At 36.7% G+C, this 23690-nt stretch overlaps 1 long non-coding RNA gene across 1 annotated transcript; it reads right to left on the reverse strand.

Moving 5' to 3' along the window:
- Window positions 1-18704: 18704 nt before the first annotated feature.
- LOC110864021 lies at window positions 18705-22247 on the reverse strand. Its single transcript, XR_002549553.2, has 4 exons — window positions 22102-22247; window positions 20714-20781; window positions 19536-19602; window positions 18705-18926 (listed from the first exon to the last, which is right to left on the reverse strand). It is a non-coding gene; the product is annotated as an uncharacterized LOC110864021 (long non-coding RNA).
- Window positions 22248-23690: the final 1443 nt, after the last annotated feature.

Raw genomic sequence — 23690 nt, forward strand, 5'->3', positions numbered from 1 at the left:
TTTGTAATCAAGTTTTGTGTGTTAAATTTAACGAACATATGAGTATGACTTCAAGTTGATTTACGTTTCGACGTAATGTTTCTTGGAAATGAGTCAGGTCAAATATAATATGTTCTTATGCTTATTATTATGTACGTTTTCGTTTGGTCTACGTTTTTGACATAATTTTTTTTTTGGAAATGAGTCGAGTCAAATATTATACGTATTCGGGCTTATTTTTATGTACGTTTTCAGATAGTCTACGTTTTGACGTATAAGTTTTCTGAACGCCGCACCAACACACACGACAATTTACTACTTAGCATACAACTTCCTTGTAAAAAAAGCTTCAATTCTTATCTTTCAAAACGTATATGAACAGTGAACTAATTGATATCAACTACTTGCTTGCAAAACTCACCAAATCACAACAATACACAAAAACCCTCAAATTGTTCCATAAAATTCAGTCTTCCAAACATCTGAAACGAGATCAACAACTAATAAGCAAAATAATATAAACAAAAGAATAATAAAGAAATTGGAAGCCAAAGCATGAAGTACATGTAAATGAACCCTCTAGTGTACAATCTGCTTCCTTGCCGGAAAACAACTTGCTGCCATAACCGTTGATGACGACCATAGCGGCATAGCCCCTTGCTGTCGGGACTGATACTGAGCCGATTCGCGTCGCTATCATTTTACAATTTTACTTGAATTAAATATAATACTTAAAGATATAAACGTAAAATTAATATAACCAAATATTTGTTTTCTTATACATGATAATAAACATGAGTTTTTTTCCCTAAAACTTCTACTTAATTATTCTTTTTATAAAAAATTAAAAGGAAAAAAGTTTCTAAAATGCGTGTTGTACAATAAAATATGTACTTTATTGTAAGTTCTAAAATGTAATGTAACTAAAGTACAGAAAAAAATAGGTGCTTGTAAATATTTAGACTATCTCTGATGCTTAGGATGTCCGGGGCGCCTACGGGGAGGGGTGTGGTGAGTGTACTCTCCGATCGGGAACACCGCCGTCGACCCCTCGGTGACCCAAATCAGGGAGTGGGGAGGGGGTATCATTCACCGTGTGAAACTTGTATATTTTTGAGTTTTTTTTTTTTTCCTTGTGATTTTGTAGGAGGATGAAGAACAAAGAATTTGCAGGTGAAGATGAAAGTGCAGGTTAAAATGAAGAAGAAGGGGAGGAGGAAGAAAGAAGAAGAAGAAAAAGAATTTTCAAATATAACTCTTAAGTTTTATTTTTAATTTAAAAAAACACTTAAATTTTTTTATTACTTTTAAAAATACCCCTCAAACTTGTTTTTAATTAAATGAAATGTTCTATTTTTTATTTTTATTTAGTTTTAATTTATTTAAATTATGTTTTACTTTTATAAATATATTTATATAAAAAAAAATAAAACCAAGTCCCCAAGAGAGGAATGCCGCCATCAAATTGAGGGTGTGGGGGGAGTTAAGTGGGGAGTTGACGTGGCGCGTGCTGATTGGCTGTGGGTAAGAGAGATCACTCCCCACTTAGAGGAGTGCCCCTTACACCCTTAGCTGGCTAGTCAGCCGCCACATCATGTCCTTATAAATCTGTAAAATTCCTTACAAATCCTTAAAAACACCCAATTCACATCTAACCATACAAATATCCTTACATATACTTATATTTTTCATATCATCATCCATTTTTTCTTTAAATTTAAATACTTAAATTATTATAGTGTATTTAAATAGTTAAATAATTAGATAATTAATATGAGTAAATAAGTAATTTATATATTCTTAAAATACAATGTCGGTGGCCAATAAATTGGTGCCACCGACATTGTCTTTACCTTAAATAATTTAAATATGTGAGATACATTAAAATTAACTTTGGTGTAAGTGGTAGTTTTGCTGTAAACTCAAACCATTGACATTGATTCGAAACTCATTATACTTTTTTTCTTCTTTGTTTCTTTTTTTCAGCTGTTATATTTCTTTTGTTTTGTTTTAAGTTCTCGCGTTGTACGTAAGTTTATTTCGTGAATCTGTAACGCCTGGATAATTTCTTTTTGTGGTTTTGTTTGTTTTATATAAAGTTTTCAATATATTTCAATGATCTCATTGCAATGCGTTAGTTTACGAATGGTTTTGATTTTTTTATACAAGGTTTCTAAAAGTTTGATTGATTTTCTGGTTTATTGAGCCACAACGTGTAAATGTTTTTTTCTTTTTTTACTTTAATTTGTTTTCTTTCATGAATATGGCAAATGTCGACGTAACATGAACGCACGACAACAGAGTTTTGTTTACGCTGAAAGCGCGATACTAGTCGTAACACATGGGGAATTGACATGCTTATATTTTAAATGTTTTTACAGTTCAATGTCGCTTCCGCAACGTGAGGGTCTTCACACTTGCTCATCTTTGCTACCTCTTACTTTGGGAATTCGTACTTTTAGCCTTTACTTTATTTTACATGTTTTACAAACTAAACCCTCCTGTTTTTAATGTTCTAACTTTATCAATGTACCATATATAATACACGTTTTTAACCTTTTAAGTTTTTTGCTAATTTAATTTTCCTTCGATAACTTTCGTTCGCTAATTTTGTTTAAGAAAAAGCTACTTTGTCGCAATGCATCATCATTATCATACTCAGTAAATCCCACCAATAGCAAAGCTAAGCTAGGGTCTGAAGAGGGTAAGATGTAGACAACCTTACCTCTACCCCGTAGGAATAAAGAGGCTGTTTCCAGTGAGACCCCCGGCTTGATAGTAGTTTTGCATCAAGCCTTGGACATAAGGCTCATGACACTCAGCAAGCAACTGAGACAACTGCCGATTAGTGCATGTACCTCTTGTCTTTCGGCTATCAACACCACCACATGATGCATGATTAACCATCCCCCTCTTTTAACGTTATTTTCACGGAATTAGTATAATAACGTTAAAATTTGTCACAATGCATATACAGGTTATATTGAGTTCAATCAGGTACGTCTAAACGGCGTTTTCATATGATTAACGCATCACATAACGCTTGAATTAATCCATTCGATGTATGCGATGTACCCGTGCCGCAACGTACGCGGGTCTTATTACTAGTACTAACATAAAAGTAATCTGGATTTTTAGAGTGGTTGGGAAAAGACTTGGTGTTCCTTGTAACCCAGGTTCGAATCCCACTCTCCCCATTATTTTCTACGGCATCCAGGTAAAGGGTGAATACGGGTGGCCCCGGTTCGTCTTGGATGGGAGACGAGGTTTTACTGATTATTCCACTGTCGTGCCTTCAGGTGGGTGGAGGTCGAGTAGTCGACCTTGGCCACAGCCGCTGGTGTCACGGTGGTTGACACATCGTTCCTTGCAGTTAAAAAAAACTGCATTACACATGCAACAAATTATTATTTTTATAAACCGAATGATAGAAAGGGGTAGGCTATCCCGTTTGTATTTTATTTTATTTTTATAAAAAAGTACGCAAATTAATTGTCACACCCCAACCGATAGCGGAAACATCGGAGTGAAACGAAAACGAGATTGCAAGAGACTTCATAACACTATATACGACAAGTATTTAATAAACAATATATTTCATTTCAGTGCTAACATCAAGTACGTTGTTCGAAATGGAATTATAACAAGTTTGAAACAAAACAATTACAACAAGTATCGAATGACTAAACTAATAAACACGAATTAAAGTTTGGTGTGTTTCTAGTCCTTCCTACTAGATTCTTTTTCATGCGTCATGATCATCATCAATTTCCTGCAATACGTATTAAAGTATAGTTCAATACAAAAGTATTGACGAGCATACAAGTTTGAATACTAGCATATGTATAAAAGTTTGAACAAATCCACATGACAAAATTGTTATCAAGAATTAACGTATAACTGGCATTTAACTATAAATGTCAACCCAAAGTTTACCGCTAGCGTAATCTTATCGTAGCAACGATAAGACCATTGTGTGTTTAACTTAACATGACCTCAAAAATACGGGCGGTGCGTTACTCTTATAGCGCTATACATGTTAAGGGAGGCTTGATTGAAGTTAATGACAAGTATAAAGCATAAGAATGTTCCAATGTATACGAACTCAAGCATAACGTATTAAGCATGTATGTTGGATTGTTTGTTTGTTTGTGATTTAAGCATAAAGTACGTGATTGCATGTGTTTAATAGTAATAAAGGTATTGCACCCACAAGTGTAAAAGTAAAAGGGGTCATGTATACTCACGGTTTAAGCTTTTCGATTATCCACAAATTGATGAGTTGTGGAAACGAAGGTGTATGGTCATTCGGAGTTTATGGAGTGGTTTGATTCGTGATTTAGAATTCAAATACAAAAAGTATGTATTCATAAAAATATATCTTGTCTACGTACTCATTTTGACACTAAGTTTTTATGTGATTTCATGGGTCCTAGTTTGCCCATTAGAATCGAAAATGAGAAACTTAGAACATTAGATAAAGTAACCTAAGTTCATGACACATAATCATAAACCGATTAGTATCGTGAGTTCGGCTATATGTGTGTGTATATATATATTTATATATTTTACATAGTAGTCCTAGAACTAAGTCCATCATGATTGTTATGGATGTCATATAAGTCAAGCATGGAGGTAAATTTAACCTCATTATATGAATTCACTAATGCACAAATCATCACAAGGAGATGATTCGGATGGTCATGAAAGAAAAAGGAAATATACAACTATCTAACATTTCATTAAGTAGCCAAGTAAGATCAACCCGGGTGTGCCGTCTCAACATGGAAGGAATGAACCAAGTGTTGGAGGCTGGACGGGGCTGTGTTACTTTAGGACTAGTAAGCTACTTGGAATAGCAAGATAAAACACCAAGTGAGGTGTGGAACAAGTTAGGATAGCCATGGCTTCCAAGGTTTAAACTTTTATCAAACACAAGTCTTGCCATATGAACTATGGTAGACTTGGATGATTTCAACATTTGTGGGTTGTCTTAAATCCTATTAAAACAGAAAGTTTAGAGGGTGTTTGCACCTCTAAACTCATAATAATCAACCATACACAAGCTCACTAACCATAGACTTGATTAGAAGCAAGGTAGGTATAATATTGCATAAGAAATCATAAGTTTTATAAAAGTTATCAAGATAATCTTCCAAAACAGAAAGTTTAGACCTCAAAATGGTAATGTTCGACCTTAGTTTACCATGGTAAACTTGTGGATACACTCCTAGAGGTGTTCCAAGCCTTGAAATGGAAGAAAAAATGAAGAAAAGATGAAGAAAAGTGAAGAAGGTGCTTACTTTTGCACTTAGAATAATCTGTTTTTTTCCTGATGTTTGCAACTTATTTGAGAGAGATTTGAGAGTGTAGAAGAGTTGGGAAAGTGAAAATAAGTGATAGGGAGCTTGCTTATATAGTGGTTGGTTAGGGTTTAGTGTTTAATGAAGATTAAAGATGATTGGTGAGTAAAAAGGTGGCCAATCCATGACCCGGAAACAATAATCTGCGGATCAAGGGGTTTGATGGGTCGCGATAGATATGGCTTAGGGTATTGCGCCCCGTGGCGTCTCATTTCATCTGCCCAAGTTTGATTTATTGCATTTTGATCCCTGAACTTTGATTTGTTTATTATTTTAAGCTATAACTTTGTATTTGACATGTTTAAGCATAAAAAGCATACGTAAGTATAATTTAAGTGTCCAGAATGTATGTGTGAATAATTGTACGTATAACAAGTGTCGGTTTGCAAGTAAACACGTATTTAATTGATTAATTGCGTGAATAACAAGTATGTATAAAATGCGAGTTTCATTATGATTAAAGTCTCGAATTATATAACTGGCAATGGAATACGAACGTGATACGAATACAAGTTTCCATAAATAGAAATACGATTAAACTTTCTAAATAAGGAGAGTACAAAATGCGAAGCGTTACATTAATGGTTTTTACCGTTTAAAGAAATAATTAAAAAAACAAAATAACTCAAAAGTAGGGCTGTAAACGAGCCGAGCCAAGTCAGGGTGGACTCAGGCTCGGCTCGTTTAAAAATCGAATCGAGCTGAGCCGGCTCATTTTTCTTAACAAGCTGGAAAGTTGGGCTTGGGCTCGGCTCGTCAAAAGCTCGAGTCCACTCATGGCTCGTCGAGTCAGCTCATTTGTTTTAAAAAAGTTTTTAATTTTGTATTTTTTACACATAATGATATAAATAAAACAAGAAAACAATAAATAAAACATTATTTGAGCTAATAGAATAGTAATTTGAGGCAAACTATAAATAAAACAAAGAGTTAATTGCTCGGATAGTCCCTGTGGTTTCCCATTTTTTCACGTTTAGTCCCCAATTTTTCAAAATAGCATGTTTGTTCCCTGTGGTTTGCTTACTTGTTACTCGGATGGTCCCTACACTAGATGGGAGTTAGTTTTTTCAGTTAGACCGTGGGGTATGGTGGGGCTTGGGTTGGGGCTTGGGTTGGGCATTGGTTGACACGTGGAATGGGAAAAAACCCACGTCCATGGGGTATGGTGGGGCTAGGGTTGGGGGCATGGGTTGACACATGGCCATTGAGAGCCCGCCATGTCACCTTGCTAGCCCGCCCCACGCCCGGTGTCACACCCCGACTGCGTATAACATGCAACCGCGGCGGAAACGTCGGGGAGTGTTGGGACATAATTAATTGTTTCATAACCATGGAAATTAAAGTTGCATTTTATTTATCAAACAAGCGTATTACATTGTCCTTCAACAGGAAATAAAGAGTTCATAACGTAATTAAACTAGTCTATCTTCAGTTTTAGTCTCTAAGGCACAGGTCCGCCCTAGTGTCACAATCATCATCCTAAGCAACAGCTCCTGAAAACACATGTGAAAGTAGGTACGTCAGCATAAAAATGCCTGTGAGATACATAGGTTTTGTGAAAATGGGATTCATGACTTGAGTTAAAGAAAACGTTTAATAACAGTCAGTCATGAACCTTGTAAATTGTTTAGTCTTGTAAATCATATGAGAAACGATAAGATCATATGATATGTATAAGTAAAACGTAAGGTTAACTGAGAGTAAAAAAATGAGTTTGTATAAGATAAGTTTGTTTGTAAAACAATGTCTTGTGAAGAATATGTTATTTGTGAAAAAGGTAACATGTCTATACTGAAATGATTTAAATAATGTTACGATAGGTAATATTATACAAACATTTATATATAGGAAGTACCAGTGGCATATCCACCATGTTTATATCATATTACATACGCCACGTTACTCAAACCATTTACCCAAACCAACCACCATGTAAATTGTTCATGTATAAATCAATTGTCAAGTGTTATTGTGTAAACCATATCGAAATGTCTATGTTCAATGTAAACCACCAAATGTGTATATCAATGTCAAAATGTTTATGTTTACTGTAGATCATGTAATGTGTACCCAAAATATATCACGTATGGTAAGTGAAATATATCAACTAAACCATATGTAAAATGCACAAAAACAAGGTATTGAAGTAAAACATGGTTTAAATCAAAGTTATGTTTTGTGGAACAAATGCATGCTATACTGATACAAACATTTATGCGGTATTGTAAAAATGCATACATCCAAGCCTTGAGACTGTGGCGATAAACCCTTAAACAAATTAAAGGTTTATCTAAGTTATGTATATCGAATTCGGTCATTCCTTTCATCCAAACCAACCTGGGATGTCCGGAACGGGAGTTGTCAATTCCTATGGTACCACTACCTACTAACGAACGGCGTAGCTAATGTTAATGAATGTATTGTTCCATGTTAAACAAACCAAATGTCATACCAAAATGAAAGCATGTGATGTAAGCAATTGTACTAAGTATGCACACAATGGGCATAAATAGCATGAAATGTAATGTGAAACAATGTACTAAGTACGCACACAATGGGCATACATAACATGAAATGTAATGTAAAACAATGTACTAAGTACGCACACAATGGGCATACATAGCATGAAATGTAATGAAATCATGTACTATAATGTACTAACGAACATAGTAGGTATATGATGAGAAAACATGGAAAGCATGAAAGTAATAAGTAGGCACATGTGTTTCACCCCAAAACAGTTTGGAAAACAGTAAAAGAGGGGTTCAATGTACTCACATAGACACCTTGAAAGCATTTGAAAGATGGGGTTCTATGTACTCACCTGAGATTGCTTTGAAGTTCTTGTATAACAACCAAGTACTGCTAGAGATCACGGATATCAAACGGCACCTAATATAGGTAACAATGTTAATATACCGGACCTAAATCGGAGGATCGGATAGTATGCGGGTTCGTAAACCAAACGAGTATGGAGACTCGTGTAATATGGTTTAACAAATCCTTTATACTAAAATGAAACCTAACCTAAGTGCTTACGACCCATTACGACCCGTTTAGGTAGTTTATGCTACCTTAACGCGTCGTTCGCGTAGAACGCGTTTGGAACGCCTAACACCGTGACCATAAGGTATAACCTCGGAAGGTTACAGCTAGGGTCACCTAATGTGTTTGGTCGGATCCTAATGATCGACCAAATGGGTCGGGTTCGAAAGTATAAGCGATTGTTTAGATCACTTACCTTACGACCCTATATAATCACTAAACTAAAAGTGACGAGTTAAGCATGTTAGAACATGCTTAACTAAGTTTAGAAAACAGGTTTGGTATCAAAACAAACGGTTTTGATACCCACGAGTAGTTTGGTTACAAAATACGCAAGAATGCGCATTTTGGCCGAAACTACGACTCGTCACTGAGCCTAGATAACGTGGTAATCAGTAGGTATAGTCACTACGGACTATAACCATCGTGATCACGCTCACGTTATGAAGTTCCAACGAACTTCGTGTTGACCATAAGCTGGTCAACGCAGAAAGTCAAACAAAGTTTGACTTTAGCAGTAGAAAGCGATTAAAAGAACGAAAGAACACTTACGAAGGGTCCCCCGAAAGCTAAACTTGATCCAGGAGCTCAGGTATGAAGCAATGGCATCAACTTAGAGCTCTTTGATCAGTTTTGTGTGTTTTAACACAAATGGGGGGGTATTTATAGGAAAAGCAAGACCGTTAGGATCGTTTCATGAATATCGTGCCACGATCTCATGCGTACACTTGTCAAGATGTTGTGGTATCATATAATGACCCTAACTCCAGAGATTGTGAAAAGGCATTGCCCTTTGGAGTGATTGAAAGGCCAAAAATCAGCAAAAAACGAGTTTCTGCATCTGCAGGGCTCACGCGGCCCGCGTCAGGATGCAGACAAAACTCAGGCGGGCCGCCTGGCCTTGTCTGATCTGCACAACTTTCAGAAATGATAGTTTTAGTCCCTGTTGCATATTTAAGCCATTTCCAACACTTCTAAGGCCCGTAAAGCCAACTTTAAGGCCCTAAAATGATGCCTAAACATTGTGAACATGAAACATGCTCAAAAATGTGCCGGATGTTGGTTCGTTTGGCCATACGATCGCGATGTTCGGTTAATTACGAGGGAATGCGCATAAGCGCGAAAAATGATCCAAATTGCGCGACGAATGGATTTTTCTCATGCCAAACACTAAGGCATAATATAAGGATGCTTGCATAAATTTTTGGATGTCCGGATGTATTCAGAACGTAAGTTATGCGCGAAAGTGCAAACTTGTGCACTTTTTGACACTTTTAGCCCCTGAATGATCCAAAAGTTTGTTTTAGCATACCAAACCCCTCAAAGCTTATTTCTAAGCTATGTAAAGGATATTTATGGTATGTTTAGCTTATGGACATGTTCCGGAATGTTTGTTACAGTTCAAATTGGCATACTTTCGCAGTTTGTCAAGTTTAGTCCCTGTAAGCGAATTAACTTGTTTTTGCCATACCAAAGCCTTCAAAACTTATTTCTAAGTTATGTAAAGGGTATTTAAGGTATGTTGAGTATATGTTGATGTTCCGGAGTATTTGTCGCATTAAACTGAGTACGTTTACGCACCAGTTTGCGTATAATTCTCCAGAAAGCGATGTAGAGTTTAAAATCGAACAAAAGTCAAAACATGAAAAATGTAAAACACAACCAAACAAACATTGGGATCAAATAACATTGTTTTATTGATAATTGAACTGTTCATAATGATTTCGAGCACAAATGTTACACCCGGCTTCAAACCCACGCCAAAGGGGGCCACGCCCAAACTCAAGCCCCAACCCAAGCCCCCGGGGTGGTGGCTTGGGCGTTTTCCCCCAACCCACTCCCCAACCCAAGCCCCATACCCCATGGCCTTATGTTGACGTGAATGACCAAATTACCCTTCCTATCCTTATTAAAAAATATTCAAATAAATCATTTAAAATAGGGCAATTGGATTTTAACACCTCAAACTTTGAAGAATTGGCCGATAACACCCGCAACTAACACTTTGATTTGTGACACCCCAAACTTTTAGTTTTGTTTGTCATTTCACCGCTCAGTTAAAAAATGAGTAACTGAGTTAGTCTTCCATCCTAGTTGGCATCATTAATCCTACATGGCACCCATGACGTGGCTAACACATGTTATAAGAAGCAAAATCCTTCAGGGTAGCTGGCATTCATCCTCTTTTATGACCACCGCCTATCGCTTCCCTCCCCGGCGAACGTCTCATCGCCTGCAAAACAACCGTCGATGAAACAGGCATTATTCACTCCTTAATTCATCCAACAAACACACATCCCAATCATATACTAACTTACAAATTAACCCTCACTAACACCTGTTAACAACCTGATTAACTCACAAATTCACTATTAATTCATCATTATTCCACCTACAGTCACCGGATTCAAAACCCTTTTAAAAATCCAAGTTTTCCGGCCACCAGAGTACGGATATTCCGGTGAAAGATAGTGTTGTAATAGAAGAGACAGTTAATAAAACTGAAGTGGGGAAAAAGCTGTTTCCTCCGGGAGGTTCTTTAAACAGCTATTTGTTTAAAGATACAGTTAATAAAACTCACTATTTGTTTTGAAATTAATCATCATCTCCGGCGACACCGGGAGGTTCTTTAAACAGCTGTTTCCGCCGCCGTCGCAATCGAAGCACATAATAATGGTGTTACTAGATACGCCAGATATCGTAGAGTAGACTCCACCACCGTGTGCGGCAAGATTAGACGGTGGACGAGCGTGAAACCTAATGCCGGATTCGGAATTGGAGACGGTTTGTCTTCAAAAACGCACTCGTCGGAGGACCGGATTTCGTTGTCGGGGGTGTGGTGACGGTGGCAGATCTGTTGAGGATCCGATGTGCGAAAGTGGCAGATGGTGGTGGTGGATCTGTCATGCGGTTTATTGGAGATGGTGGTGGTTGGTGAAAGTGATGGTGGCAGGCGGTTTGTGCAGGGTTAATCGAAGAAGAACATGGGTTTTATACCCATGAATGTGCCACATCATCAAAAATAGTCCACGTAGGATGCCAGCTAGGATGGAAGACTAACTCAGTTACTCATTTTTTAACTGAGTGGTGAAATGACAAACAAAACTAAAAGTTTGGGGTGTCATAGATCAAAGTGTTAGTTGCGGGTGTTATCGACCAATTTCTTCAAAGTTTGAGGTGTTAAAATCCAATTGCCCTTTAAAATATAAAGTGGGTCCCACCAATATATTTAAAATTAAATGATTCCCCATTCCCACTTATATTCTTCTCCGGTGATCTTCTCCGATGATCATTAACGTCGGCCACCACCATCACGTTTTTCCAGCCACAACACATGACCATCACCACCTAAAATAAGCTCTGACCACCACAACGTTTTCACCATCTTAGTGACCACAACACCGTTTCTGCATCAAGACGCCACCACCGCCACACCATTGACGGAGAGAAAATGCGGAAGGATGGCGGGTTTGACGGAAACAATGGGGAAAGGGATGGGTAAGAGTTAAATTAGGGTGGAGAAGGTGGTCGTGGAAGGTGGTAAAAAGGTGGAGGTTTGCGGTGGTCGGAAGTGGTTATTGCGTCGGAGGTGGGTGATGAGGTATGCCGGAGGTAAAAAAAACACGCAAAGACCACTTTTCTTTCATGCTCGTGATTTTCAGGCGACTCCGAGACCAAGCAAAGGGTTGCCGAAAACCTGCAACTCGTGACAACCCGGTCGGCGGATGTGCCATCCGGTCAATAAACCCACCACCGTTGCCTCACCACTAACCACCATCGTCTGAACCATCACCACCTTCGTTTTCAAAGCGCTACCTTCCTCATCTGCAGATTCAGCTCCCCTGTCGACTGTTTAATTTCCTTAAATACTTGCAGGTTGACCAATCAATTTCATGAATTCGATGCTTTCATCATCTTCACTCTCGTGTCTTCCATCTGTTTATGATAATCAGCTTTGCAAACAACATTTATTGTGTCTCTCTTCCCTGCACATTGAGTCGATCAGAAGAAGAAAAAGGAGGTGTTTTGGGAATTTTTGGCAGTTGAGAAGTGGTGGGGGGTGGCCCCACTTATTTTAATTCTATTTATTTTACTAGATAATGGGGATACTTAATTTTGTTTTTATTTATTATTATTAGAAATAAGGTAAATTTAGTAATTTCACATTAATTTAACTGAGCAAACTAACAGACATTCACTCCGGGAACCATTCGAGTAACAAGTAAGCAAACCACAGGGAACAAACATGCTATTTTGAAAAGTTGGGGACTAAACGTAAAAAAATAGGAAACCACAGGGACTATCCGGGCAATTAACTCTAAAACAAATAAGAAAAGATTCTATTTTACTTACCTTAATATATATATCTTTTAAATCAACATTACAATTAAGACTATAGCTTAACAATTTATTTCTTTTGATAAAAAATAACCATGTTACTAATTAAACAACATTTATTAAATATATTAGAATATACACCCACACACGCATCTATAATTTGGGGCTTAATTTAAACGAGCCAAACAATCGAGCCAATGAGCCAACTAACGAGCGAGCCACGAATCGAACCTACCTTGCCTCGGGCTCGGCTCGTTTACTAACCAAGCCGAGCCGAGCCAACTCGTTAAAAACCAAGCTGACTTCGAATCAAGTTTTTTTCAAACTTTCTTCGAGCGAGTATCGAGCCACGGACTTTTTAAACGTCTCTACTTAAAAGTTTGCACAAGAAACCAAACATTAATGGTTCTCCATGTGGATCTCTTCCCTATGTATGGACTTCAATGGGCTTGGAAATATGGATATTTTCCACATCATTTCAGAATTCAGACAGCAGGATCATGGACGGAATGGAGAAAGTGTTATATCAGATGTGATTCTTATGGTTTAATTGCCTTTATACTGCTGTTCAAAAAATAAAAATAAAAATTACCTTTATACTGATACCTAAATCTAAGACCGTGGGGTATGGTGGGACGGGGGTTTGAGGCATGGGTTGACACGTAAAACTTGAAGAACTCAATACACAAACCCAAATTGGGGGGGGGGGGGTATGGTGGGCGTGGTCAAGCCACATCATTTATTTATTTTTTAATATATATATATATATATATATATTTATAACCATTAAAAACTACATAAACATACATAATAATTATCAAAATAGAAAACAATCATTCTTCGTCGTCTTCGTCGGTTTCGAACCCAGGAATCGTTGAAACATGATCCACCAAATCAGATCGAAGGTTGTGATGTATATCCCTTGACTTGATCAAAAATTCATTTGACGCTTTATCTTCGTCTGTAACTCTTACGTTACCTGGTTGGGGGTCATCGTCATCATAGTAGGTAACGACTAGGGATGAGCATATCGGTATCCGATACCGAACCAATACCGATACCGCCTAATACCGATCCCGAATTTCACCCAAACTAGGTACCGATATCAATTCCGAAACATGTCGGTTAGGTATCGGTACGGTACGGTATCGGTATAATACCGATACCGTACCGTACCGATACTGAAAACGCCAAAAAGTGGATACCGATCGGGATACCGATCGGGATCGGGATCGGTACGGGATCGGTATGGGATCGGTATTCGGTGGCATATGCTCATCCCTAGTAACGACCGCTCTACCTTCATCCTCCAAAATCATGTTGTGAAGAATGATACATGCGTACATCACGTTTCCAATTTGATCCTTATCCCATAGTCGACATGGCATTGCCAATATTCGCCACCTTTTCTTCAAAACACCAAATGCTCGCTCGACGTCTTTACGTGCAGCCATTTGGACCCTGTTAAACTTTAATCTCTTTTGATCTATGGTACCGTGTCTTGTGAATGATTTTATGAAAACCCCCCACTCTGGGTAAATCCCATCAACTAGGTAGTACCCATACACGTACTCAACCCCGTTTACAAAGAAAGTTCCTTTCGGTCCTATACCATTTACCCGATCATTGATAAGGGGCGAGTGGTTTATGATGGTAATATCATTATGTGAACCTGGCATACCGAAGAACGCATGCCATATCCAAAGATCTTGGGACGCAACCGCTTCAAGAGTGATGGCTGGCATCCCGTGAAATCAACTCGTGTGAGCGCCTTGCCATGCGGTCGGACAAAGTTTCCAAGGCCATTTCATACAATCTAAACTACCTAGCATCTCGGGTAGCCCATGATAATCTGCGTGATGTTCCAATATTTGTTGCATGTCACTGAACGAGGGCTTTCTCAAATATCTTTTCCTATAAAATTCTAAAATACACGAACAAAAGTTGTGAAGACTTTCTCTAGCTACACGTGCAGACATTTTTAAATAGTCATCCATAATGTCCGAACTATTGCCGTACGCTAACTGCCTAAGTGCGGCCGTGACCTTTTGTCACGTACTAAATCCTAATTGCTCGGTTACATCCGGTTTTTGTTGGAAATAAACATACTTCTCCTCAAGATCTCTAGATATCCCTAAAAACAAGTTTCTACTCATACGAAAACGACGCCTAAACATTTTTTCATCATACTTAGGTTCCGCTGAGAAGTAATCGCTTACCAACAAATTGTTAGCGGTGTGCCGTTCACGAGCGATGTACCTTCTCCTCCGTTTAGGTTGCAGAGTCTCTTCCTTATCGTCTTCGTCTTCCACGATAGCTTTCACCACCGCCGCGATCGTTTGTAGAAATATTTCCGCACCATCGTCAGATGATGATGACGATTCACTTGAACTTGAAGAACTCATGGAAAGATTGTGTTTTATGTGTTTGATATTGTGTGAGAAAAATGTTAAATATGGTAAGGTATTTATAAAGGAAATTAAAAAAAAAAATGCCCCCAACGGCTAGTTTGATTTGGCCATTGAGAGCCCGCCATGTCATAGTCATAGACCCGCCCCACACCCGGCTTTAAACTCCCGCCCCTTGGGCCACGCCCAACCCAAACCCACCTGAGGTGGTGGCTTGGGCATTTTCAGCCAACCCAAGCCCCATACCCCATAGTCTAAGTGTATACTTTTTATACTTTCAATCTTTCTTTATCTATTTAAGATTAATTTAATTATAGTATATTATTTTATATCTTTGTATCGTTATAATAGTAAAAAATTATCTATCGTATTATAGCCTAGTGAAATTTTAGATGTGAGATACGTCTTAGAACCATTGATGTATATGCATTATTGCCTAGTGTAGGTGGATATGATTGGATGGTTCCGGTGATGACACGATGATACTCCGGTGTCCCGTCAGTAATCCAAATTTCCAGTTCAATAAAAAAATATTACAAACAGGTTGTAATAATTTAGCTATAATTCAAACAGGTTTAATATGAGCATAGTTTATGAGACACGTCTTTTTTTAGGGTAAATTACACTTTTCGTCCTTTATGTATGTACCGGATTGCAATAGATACTCTTTAACTTTAATAATTACAGTCACGGTCCTTTATTTGCAAAACCCATTACACTTTACATCCTTTAACCCTAACATGGTTAAAATTTTCAGTTAAGTATGGCATGTGCTTTGCACATGAGGATAGATTGGTAATTTTACTCCTTTATTTATCTAAAAAAATTAAACAATAAAATAAATCAGATATAAAACCATCTCTCTGTATTACCCCTTTCTCTTTCTAAACCCACCACCACCACCATCACCATCATCGCCACCAACACCACCACGCAACCTTCATTGTAACCCAATTTTACCACCACTCACAACCTACTTCTATGCACAACCAACTACCTACCATCTCTAGTACACAGTTTTAGAGAGGGAATTTTAGAGAAAGTTGAGACATATGAGTGGTTTCAGTTAAGAGAGAGGCTGAGAGAGAAAGATGAGTGAGGGGAGGTCACCAGATTTGAACTATTACCTATCGCCACAACTCATATCTCTCTATCTCTATCTCCTCCTGCATGGTGGCGATGATGGTGATGAACTCAGGCTTGGAAAATGCTGAGCGGTCCACGAGTTCTTGCGGATTTGGCCGGGGGCGTCGCACCAGGACCTGAGCATCTGTGTATCAGGTGGTTTCTCCGTTGATGATGTATGTGTATCTGGTGGGTTTATTATGAGGGTATTCATGATGGGAGTTGTAATTTAATGAAAAAAAATTGGGTTAATTTGATTAGGTTTGAATCCTCAACTTAATGAAGAAATTTGGTAGGTTGTCGGGTGGAGAGAGGAGCATTCAGATGTGATGGGAGTGGTGGCAATATGCAATCACTGAATCACATATGCTTGGGTGCTCAAAACTTGCAGCAAATGGAATGAAGAACAAAGCAGAAATTGATGATTCTAGAAACAAAAAGATGTGGTGGAGGATTGTAATTAGATCTAATAGGATGAATTTTTTTTTATTTTTTGTGTTTTTGAAGTTTTTTTATTTATAAATATACTTTTAAATAAAATGACTGAAATGCCCTCATGTGCCTTGCACATGATCAGACTTAACTAATAGTTTTAACTGGGTTAGTGCTAAAGGACCAATGGTGTAATGCTCTTAACAAAAAAGGACCGTGACTGTAATTATTGAAGTTAAAGGGTATCAATTGCAATCCGATACATACATAAAAGACAAAAAGTGTAATTACCTTTTTTTTTTACTTTGAAAAGGTTGTATTAATAATATCTTTTTAGAACTTATTATAAATATATTTTGTTAAAACTATATGCATGTTAAAAATATTGAATAATAATTTTGGGTAAATTACTTTTCGAGTTCCTGTGTTTTATGGGTTTTAACCACTTGTGTCCAAAAGCAAAAAGTTTAACGACCAGAGTCCCCATAAGTGTGACAACTGGAACTTTTTCATGTAATTTCCGTACAATGTGAACAGTAACTTGTAATATATGGTTGTGCATGTTGGACTTATGATATGAATGATTTCATGATTACTTTCAAAAAACTCACAAATACATTACATGATGCATGCTACTTTATCATTGTTAAATGCAGCTTGAAACAATTCAATTAGTGCACAACCGAAACTAGCACACTTATCAGATAAACTAGTAGTACTAAAAGGAGTTCAGTACTCAGACAAACATCATGTTAGGACACAGTGTAAGACCCTAATACATAATATCTTAAAAACGACAAATCGGAAATACGAGCCTTAAAATTTCTTTCCTTGTAAGACATACAGCTGGTTAATAATCCATTCAAATCGACTTAATCTAAATCTTTTACAACATTCATTCATAATCAAGAAAAACTATATTACAAATGATTTCAAGCATGTGATCACATCCCCGTACAATCCTTGGTCTCGACTCGATCTCCGTTGCTTCGTTCATCATGACGATCCGATTATCTGCGGTCACCATAAATAACCAACATGTTAGTAATGGTGACATCATGAAATTTTAAATGAACACATGATAACCAATAACCACATAGCCATCTATTGTTGTATAAAGTTTCCAAATGATGTTCTTCGGATTCATTCCTTACACCGAGCCTCAAATCCATGAGAGACCAACACTTACGTACCTGCATTTCTTAATTTCATTCTCAACTATAACAATTAGCAACACATACCCTCCAACGTATTGAAGATTTACAATCTCGCATAAAAACGTAACATTGAACTATTATCATTAGAGCACATCGAATAGGAACTCTTCCATGTATCCACCAAATGATATACACGTCCCATTCCTACATCTCTCGTTAGTAACAAAACCTAACCTTCACACTCTACTACTAAATATCATCATACATGTATATCCTTTATATGTACTTATTCACATTCAATTGTTTCACCATAGTCATGCGTAAATAATAATAATTCATCCATACTTATGCTACTCAAAGACCCATATCATTCACTTACATTCAAAATCATTTTAAACAATTGCTATGAGGCCTTGAAAACCATTCTAAACGAGTTCCAAGATCAAACAAATAAAATTAAACAAAATTGCCAGCAACAGTGTCTCTCGCGGGCCGCGAGAGACTAGAACGATATTGTCGCGGGGCGCGACAGCCTCTACCGTAAGCTACGGTGGTTGCCGTAGCCTACGATGACCTTAAATGTGGTTACGGTGAGAAGGGACTGCCCTACGGTGGATGTATGATCTTCAGCACCTACCGTACCCTATGGTGGGCACCGTAAGCTACGGTGGTTCCCAGTTCAGCCTTCATTTTTAACGCCAAAACTTTCATAACTCAACCATTTCGCATCCAATTCACTCGAAACTTGTTTCTAGTTGTTCGTAAAACATAACCTTACATTATTGACTAAAAATCTTTACCCCGGGTCCCTAATTGTAACACCCTTAAATTTCTACTATAATTAATCACTAAATTAATACATTTTATACCAAAAGATATTTAATTAACATAGGTTTCATAAGTAGCATAAATCTTAGTCAACTAATGACTAAGCTGGAACTTTCAAAATTTGTTTAAGAAATTGTTTACAACCCATGAACAAAATCTAAGTATGATTTAAAACGTTGCGGAAGCTTCAAAAATCGTGTTCGGTTCTTTATCCTTCGCTTGACCGCCATCCGTAAGATCCACCTTGTTACCTATGGTCAAAATCTTTAAAACATTAGATCTGACACAGATATATAGCACATAGAAATAAAATCCAACATCAAAATCTGAAAACAAAAATAATGTTATGTTTTCTAGTTCCACCGTAACTTACGGTGTGACCGTAAGTTACGGTAGACGCTGGGAGTCCCTGGTCACCGTAAAACAGAAGAGAAATGCCGTAACCATCTAATCCCTACCGTAAGTTACGGTACCACCGTAACTTACGGTGGTTGCTGGAAATCCTTCACTTGTTTGTTGTGATCTTTGTACTCAAAACCTAACCCTCGGATTTCACTTTTCCAACAACCTAAACATTGAATTCTCGTATTTCTAACATGCTATATATATTAACCTATATCAAAATCAATCCGTTAAAATCTGGAACATTAACCATGCCTTACTTGGTTATTCGACCCGTTTGGCTCGTCTACGGAATCCCTTCCTTATGACGACTACCAACGAGTTTTTATACAACTTTTGACCAATTATTCAATATAGCGACATCGCCGCTTTCATTCATAATAACCTTTATTCTAAATTTCCACTATGCGTATTACAATAATCAAAATCTACTAAATGTAACGAATCAAGTTACATACCTTTAAAGCGAGCTCTTCAAACGTGCGCCCACACCGGTTTGTCCGATAGATGCCCCGGCTTCCTTTCCTATAGAGTTCAATCACTTTACGTTTAGAACTCTATATTTTACATACATGACGCACATTTTGTCATATTTCATAATTAGGCGTTTTTAACTTAACGATTCAGTTTCAAGCCTTCTTTGAGGCATTTCAACAAACACTATGAGGGCAGAATTTCTACATCATTCATATTCATGTTTATAGCTTGCTAATTAGTTAACTTAACTTCAATAAAGCCATCATATATCATTTAACATCATATTTTTCTGAAACTATCTTCTAAGATCGAATTACACTAGAATAATCACTCTAAACCCTAGTGTTCATCAACATCATGTGAAACCCACAACCCACCTTCAAGGTGTTCATGGAGTTTCCTGAATTTGGTCATGATTTTACATGAAATTGGCTAGGTTTCACTTCTAAACACCATATCAATTCTAATCTAACCAAATAACACACATGCAACATCAATTCTTCAGATTTTCCAAAATCATGAGAAATTCAAGTTAAGAGATTTCATCAGATTTTACATACCTTACAATCCTCTTGTGATGAGGATTATGATTCTAAGCTCAATTTTTGATTTCAACCTGGATTAATCCTTCAATTTGCAAGATTAATGAAATTTTAGGGTTTTAGAGGAGTGGGGATCGCCCCCTGCTTCACTTGATCGACCAGACACACCTAAATGGTGTGTTTGGTGAGTTTTGTTATAATTCAGCATTTAACTTTCATATTTGGCAAGCTTAGTCCTTCATTTATCATCTAACTTTAAGTACTAGTGATTTTAACCTAGTGTTAGTTATTTCTAGGCTTGTAATTTTAACTAGGTTAAAATTTCTAGATGGTAAATTCTTGTTTATAAAATTCTCAAATTTCTAATATAAAGATTTATATTTTCGGGGTGTTACACTAATCTTTACGAATTTCATTATTGTTACGTTACTTGTACGTATTTATTCGACCCGTTTAATCCCACCAATTTACCTTCGTCTTAGATAACTACCTTCGTCTCACTAAATCAATACTTATCTTAATACTCTCATTCATTACACAACCTTACATGATTTTCCCCACATTTATAAATATCAAAGTTCTTTATATATACTAAGAAGTGAATCGAAATCACTTACCTTTGTCCGTAAGAAAGTTATCACCTTTTCCACTTGTTTGCCATGTTGTCTTCCAAGCCTTGCTACACCTTGATGGAAACAAGTTCATTCCTTTAATCATTAGACTATACCTTGTGGTTATACATGCCATTCAAATAGATTGATAATAATCCACATACTTTTCTACTAGATTATTTACTATATAGTCAACCCGTTCGACCCATTTAAGCAAATACTTGCACAATCCATTTTCATGCATATAGACACTTTAAACACACCTTAACAATCCTAATCACTCATCCAAAAACAACATATAGTGTTTAGGCAACTGGTATATGGACAATCATTCATGTTAAGTTCATTATACACATTCTTTTCACTGCTGCACTTTCTATACAACAGATGTTCTCGACCCATTTTCGCCTTTATGTAATCTGAATTAGCTCAATATGTTCACATGAAAAATGTAATATGCTCTGATAGCTTTCCAACCATATATCATATGCCTTAAACCGAGCTACGGTTGATTTTATACGAATTTTTCAAAACAGGTGCGCAACAATAAATTCTTCCAATCAGCTTTGTAAATCTTTGGAATTATGAACTCAGACTCGACTTTAAATCATCAATTCATGTTCATAATTTATGCTAAGAATCATAAACATGTTAGAGACCATATACAATAATTCTCACAAATTTCTGCGTAGAACATAAACCACACTGAAACTACACATGCTAATTCTTCATGATCCTAAGGATTCAAAGTTAGTCCATTTTCATAACTTTACCATCTTTACTTACTAGTGAGCTCACACGCTTCATATTTAGTACATCACGCCCTCAAAGCATGTAGTACAACCTTCTAATGCACGTTTCTTAACATATCAGCTTATCAACTAATTCCCCACTTGTAATCCATCTAAAACACATTCCTTATGAAACTTCTATTATTTACAACATCGTTATCACATTCTACATATTTTTATCCATCGTTAGCATACAATTTCACTTATCATTTTCACCTAAGCATTTCATCAAACACTTGGTGTGCATACCACTTTCTAAGCATAATGTGCAAGTGTTTTTAGCATATTCTTCCTAATTTCATCTCATAATCCATCATATTCAAACAAGATCTCATAATCATCAATTCCACACTAAGTTTATCTATCACATAACACCTTATACATCACAACATTACAATATAACATCTATAAGTTCATCATGATCATCATCTTCACACTCATGCAATGGGTTTCATTCTAAATCATCTAATTCACTAAAATTTAACCATGATTGAACTTCAACATGATAGCATCAACAAGTATTCATTCTAATTTCAACCAAAATTCACGGATTAAACATAAGCCATTTCATACAAGGTTACCAATCTAAGTTTTAAAACATACCTCATTATCCCCTTGTGTAGGTGATCATTAATTCAAGTTCAATCATAGGTTTAAGCTCCAAATTTCCCTTCAATTGAAGCTTCTTTTGAACTAGGGTTTGAACCCCTTTTTCTTCTTCTCCTGATCATGAAGTCGACACACAATGTGTGTGTAGGGTTTTAATTTTAATTAAATACAAGTTTCTCCCTTTTTGGCAACCTTACCCTTTCTTGTTTGTTACTTGATCTTAATTGTCATCCAATTCATTCCTTTACTTGTCTTGCTAGGCATTTAACTAGGTTTACTAACCTAGTTATTATATTTCATTCTAATAAACATGGTAACATACTAGCAAATTTAATAATTCAAATTGGCGTTACAAGTCTACCCCCCTTAATGAAGGTTTCGTCCCCGAAACCTTTCTCATTCCTAATAGACCAATTATATTCTCACTCTTGAATTAATTCATTCAAGATGTTTACTATATCCTGCAAACACTTGTGACTTGTTTAAGAGGTAATATTCACTTACCATCATAAGCATATATCTTGTTCCTTGCCTTCTTGATTAATCGTTGGACTTTCATATGCTTACCATTCGTTGTGGGTCATTCTATTTCCCTTTCACACATATCACATACTTCATATTTCATTCTAGCGTTAGTCACATGAGTGCTTATCAAGAGCTTACTTCGGTATTCTATTATTAGCATTCCGTCCGAGTACTTTCATTGGCACATAGTAATTTTAAACCGTGTGTATATACACATATTACCGACATTTGTTTGGGGTTGCCATTACCTCTAGGTAGTTATTAGTTCATTTTCGACAATCTTGAACGAACCTGAACATTCCATTACTTACATTCCTCCTAATTTCTTTCATCTCCTCAGGAGAGGTGAGCATATAATAGTACATATTACCGTGAATATTCAGATATTAATACACTAACATAACTACCATTTTCATACTCACTTGTCCATACTCTTCGCTAGGATTAAACATCAATCTACATCTTCTACCATTACCTGAACTATTTACAACTTTAGGTCTAGCCTCAGATTTAAATCATTCACATCACTTATTATTAGCTCCTTGCATGCACTACTTATTATACTACTCTGGTTTGTCGTGCAAGAGCATTATACGAGCGTTTAACCAATTAGTCCAAATTTTCATTCAAGGCCTTTAGATCTTCCTCTTAATGACATAAATACTTTCTTATGCTGACCATTACAAGTCAATTATTTCATATCATACCATAATTATCCTACCATTCATTTCGTTCACACGTACAAATAAATTTTCAGATTCTTACTTATCAATCAAGAATTAAACTTTTTACTAACCTCGCCTTCTTTGCATAGTTCAGTGATCCGTAAGCCGGATCGATCCGCTTCTTTATAGGTACCTTCCATACCATAATTGGTCTCATTCACTCGTGTAATATGGTTCCACTCGTGAGCATCCTTCCATCAGCTTTATTACTATCATCACACTAAGAATTTCATCATTCTTATCTGTAAAATTAACGGTTAGCACATAATCTTTCATAATTGCATTCTACATGGTGTTTGTTCCCCTATGACTCTTTCACAAATTTCTTACGTG

The sequence above is a fragment of the Helianthus annuus genome, chromosome 6, assembly GCF_002127325.2.
Source record: "Helianthus annuus cultivar XRQ/B chromosome 6, HanXRQr2.0-SUNRISE, whole genome shotgun sequence".
In the NCBI taxonomy this organism is placed as follows: Eukaryota; Viridiplantae; Streptophyta; class Magnoliopsida; order Asterales; family Asteraceae; genus Helianthus; species Helianthus annuus.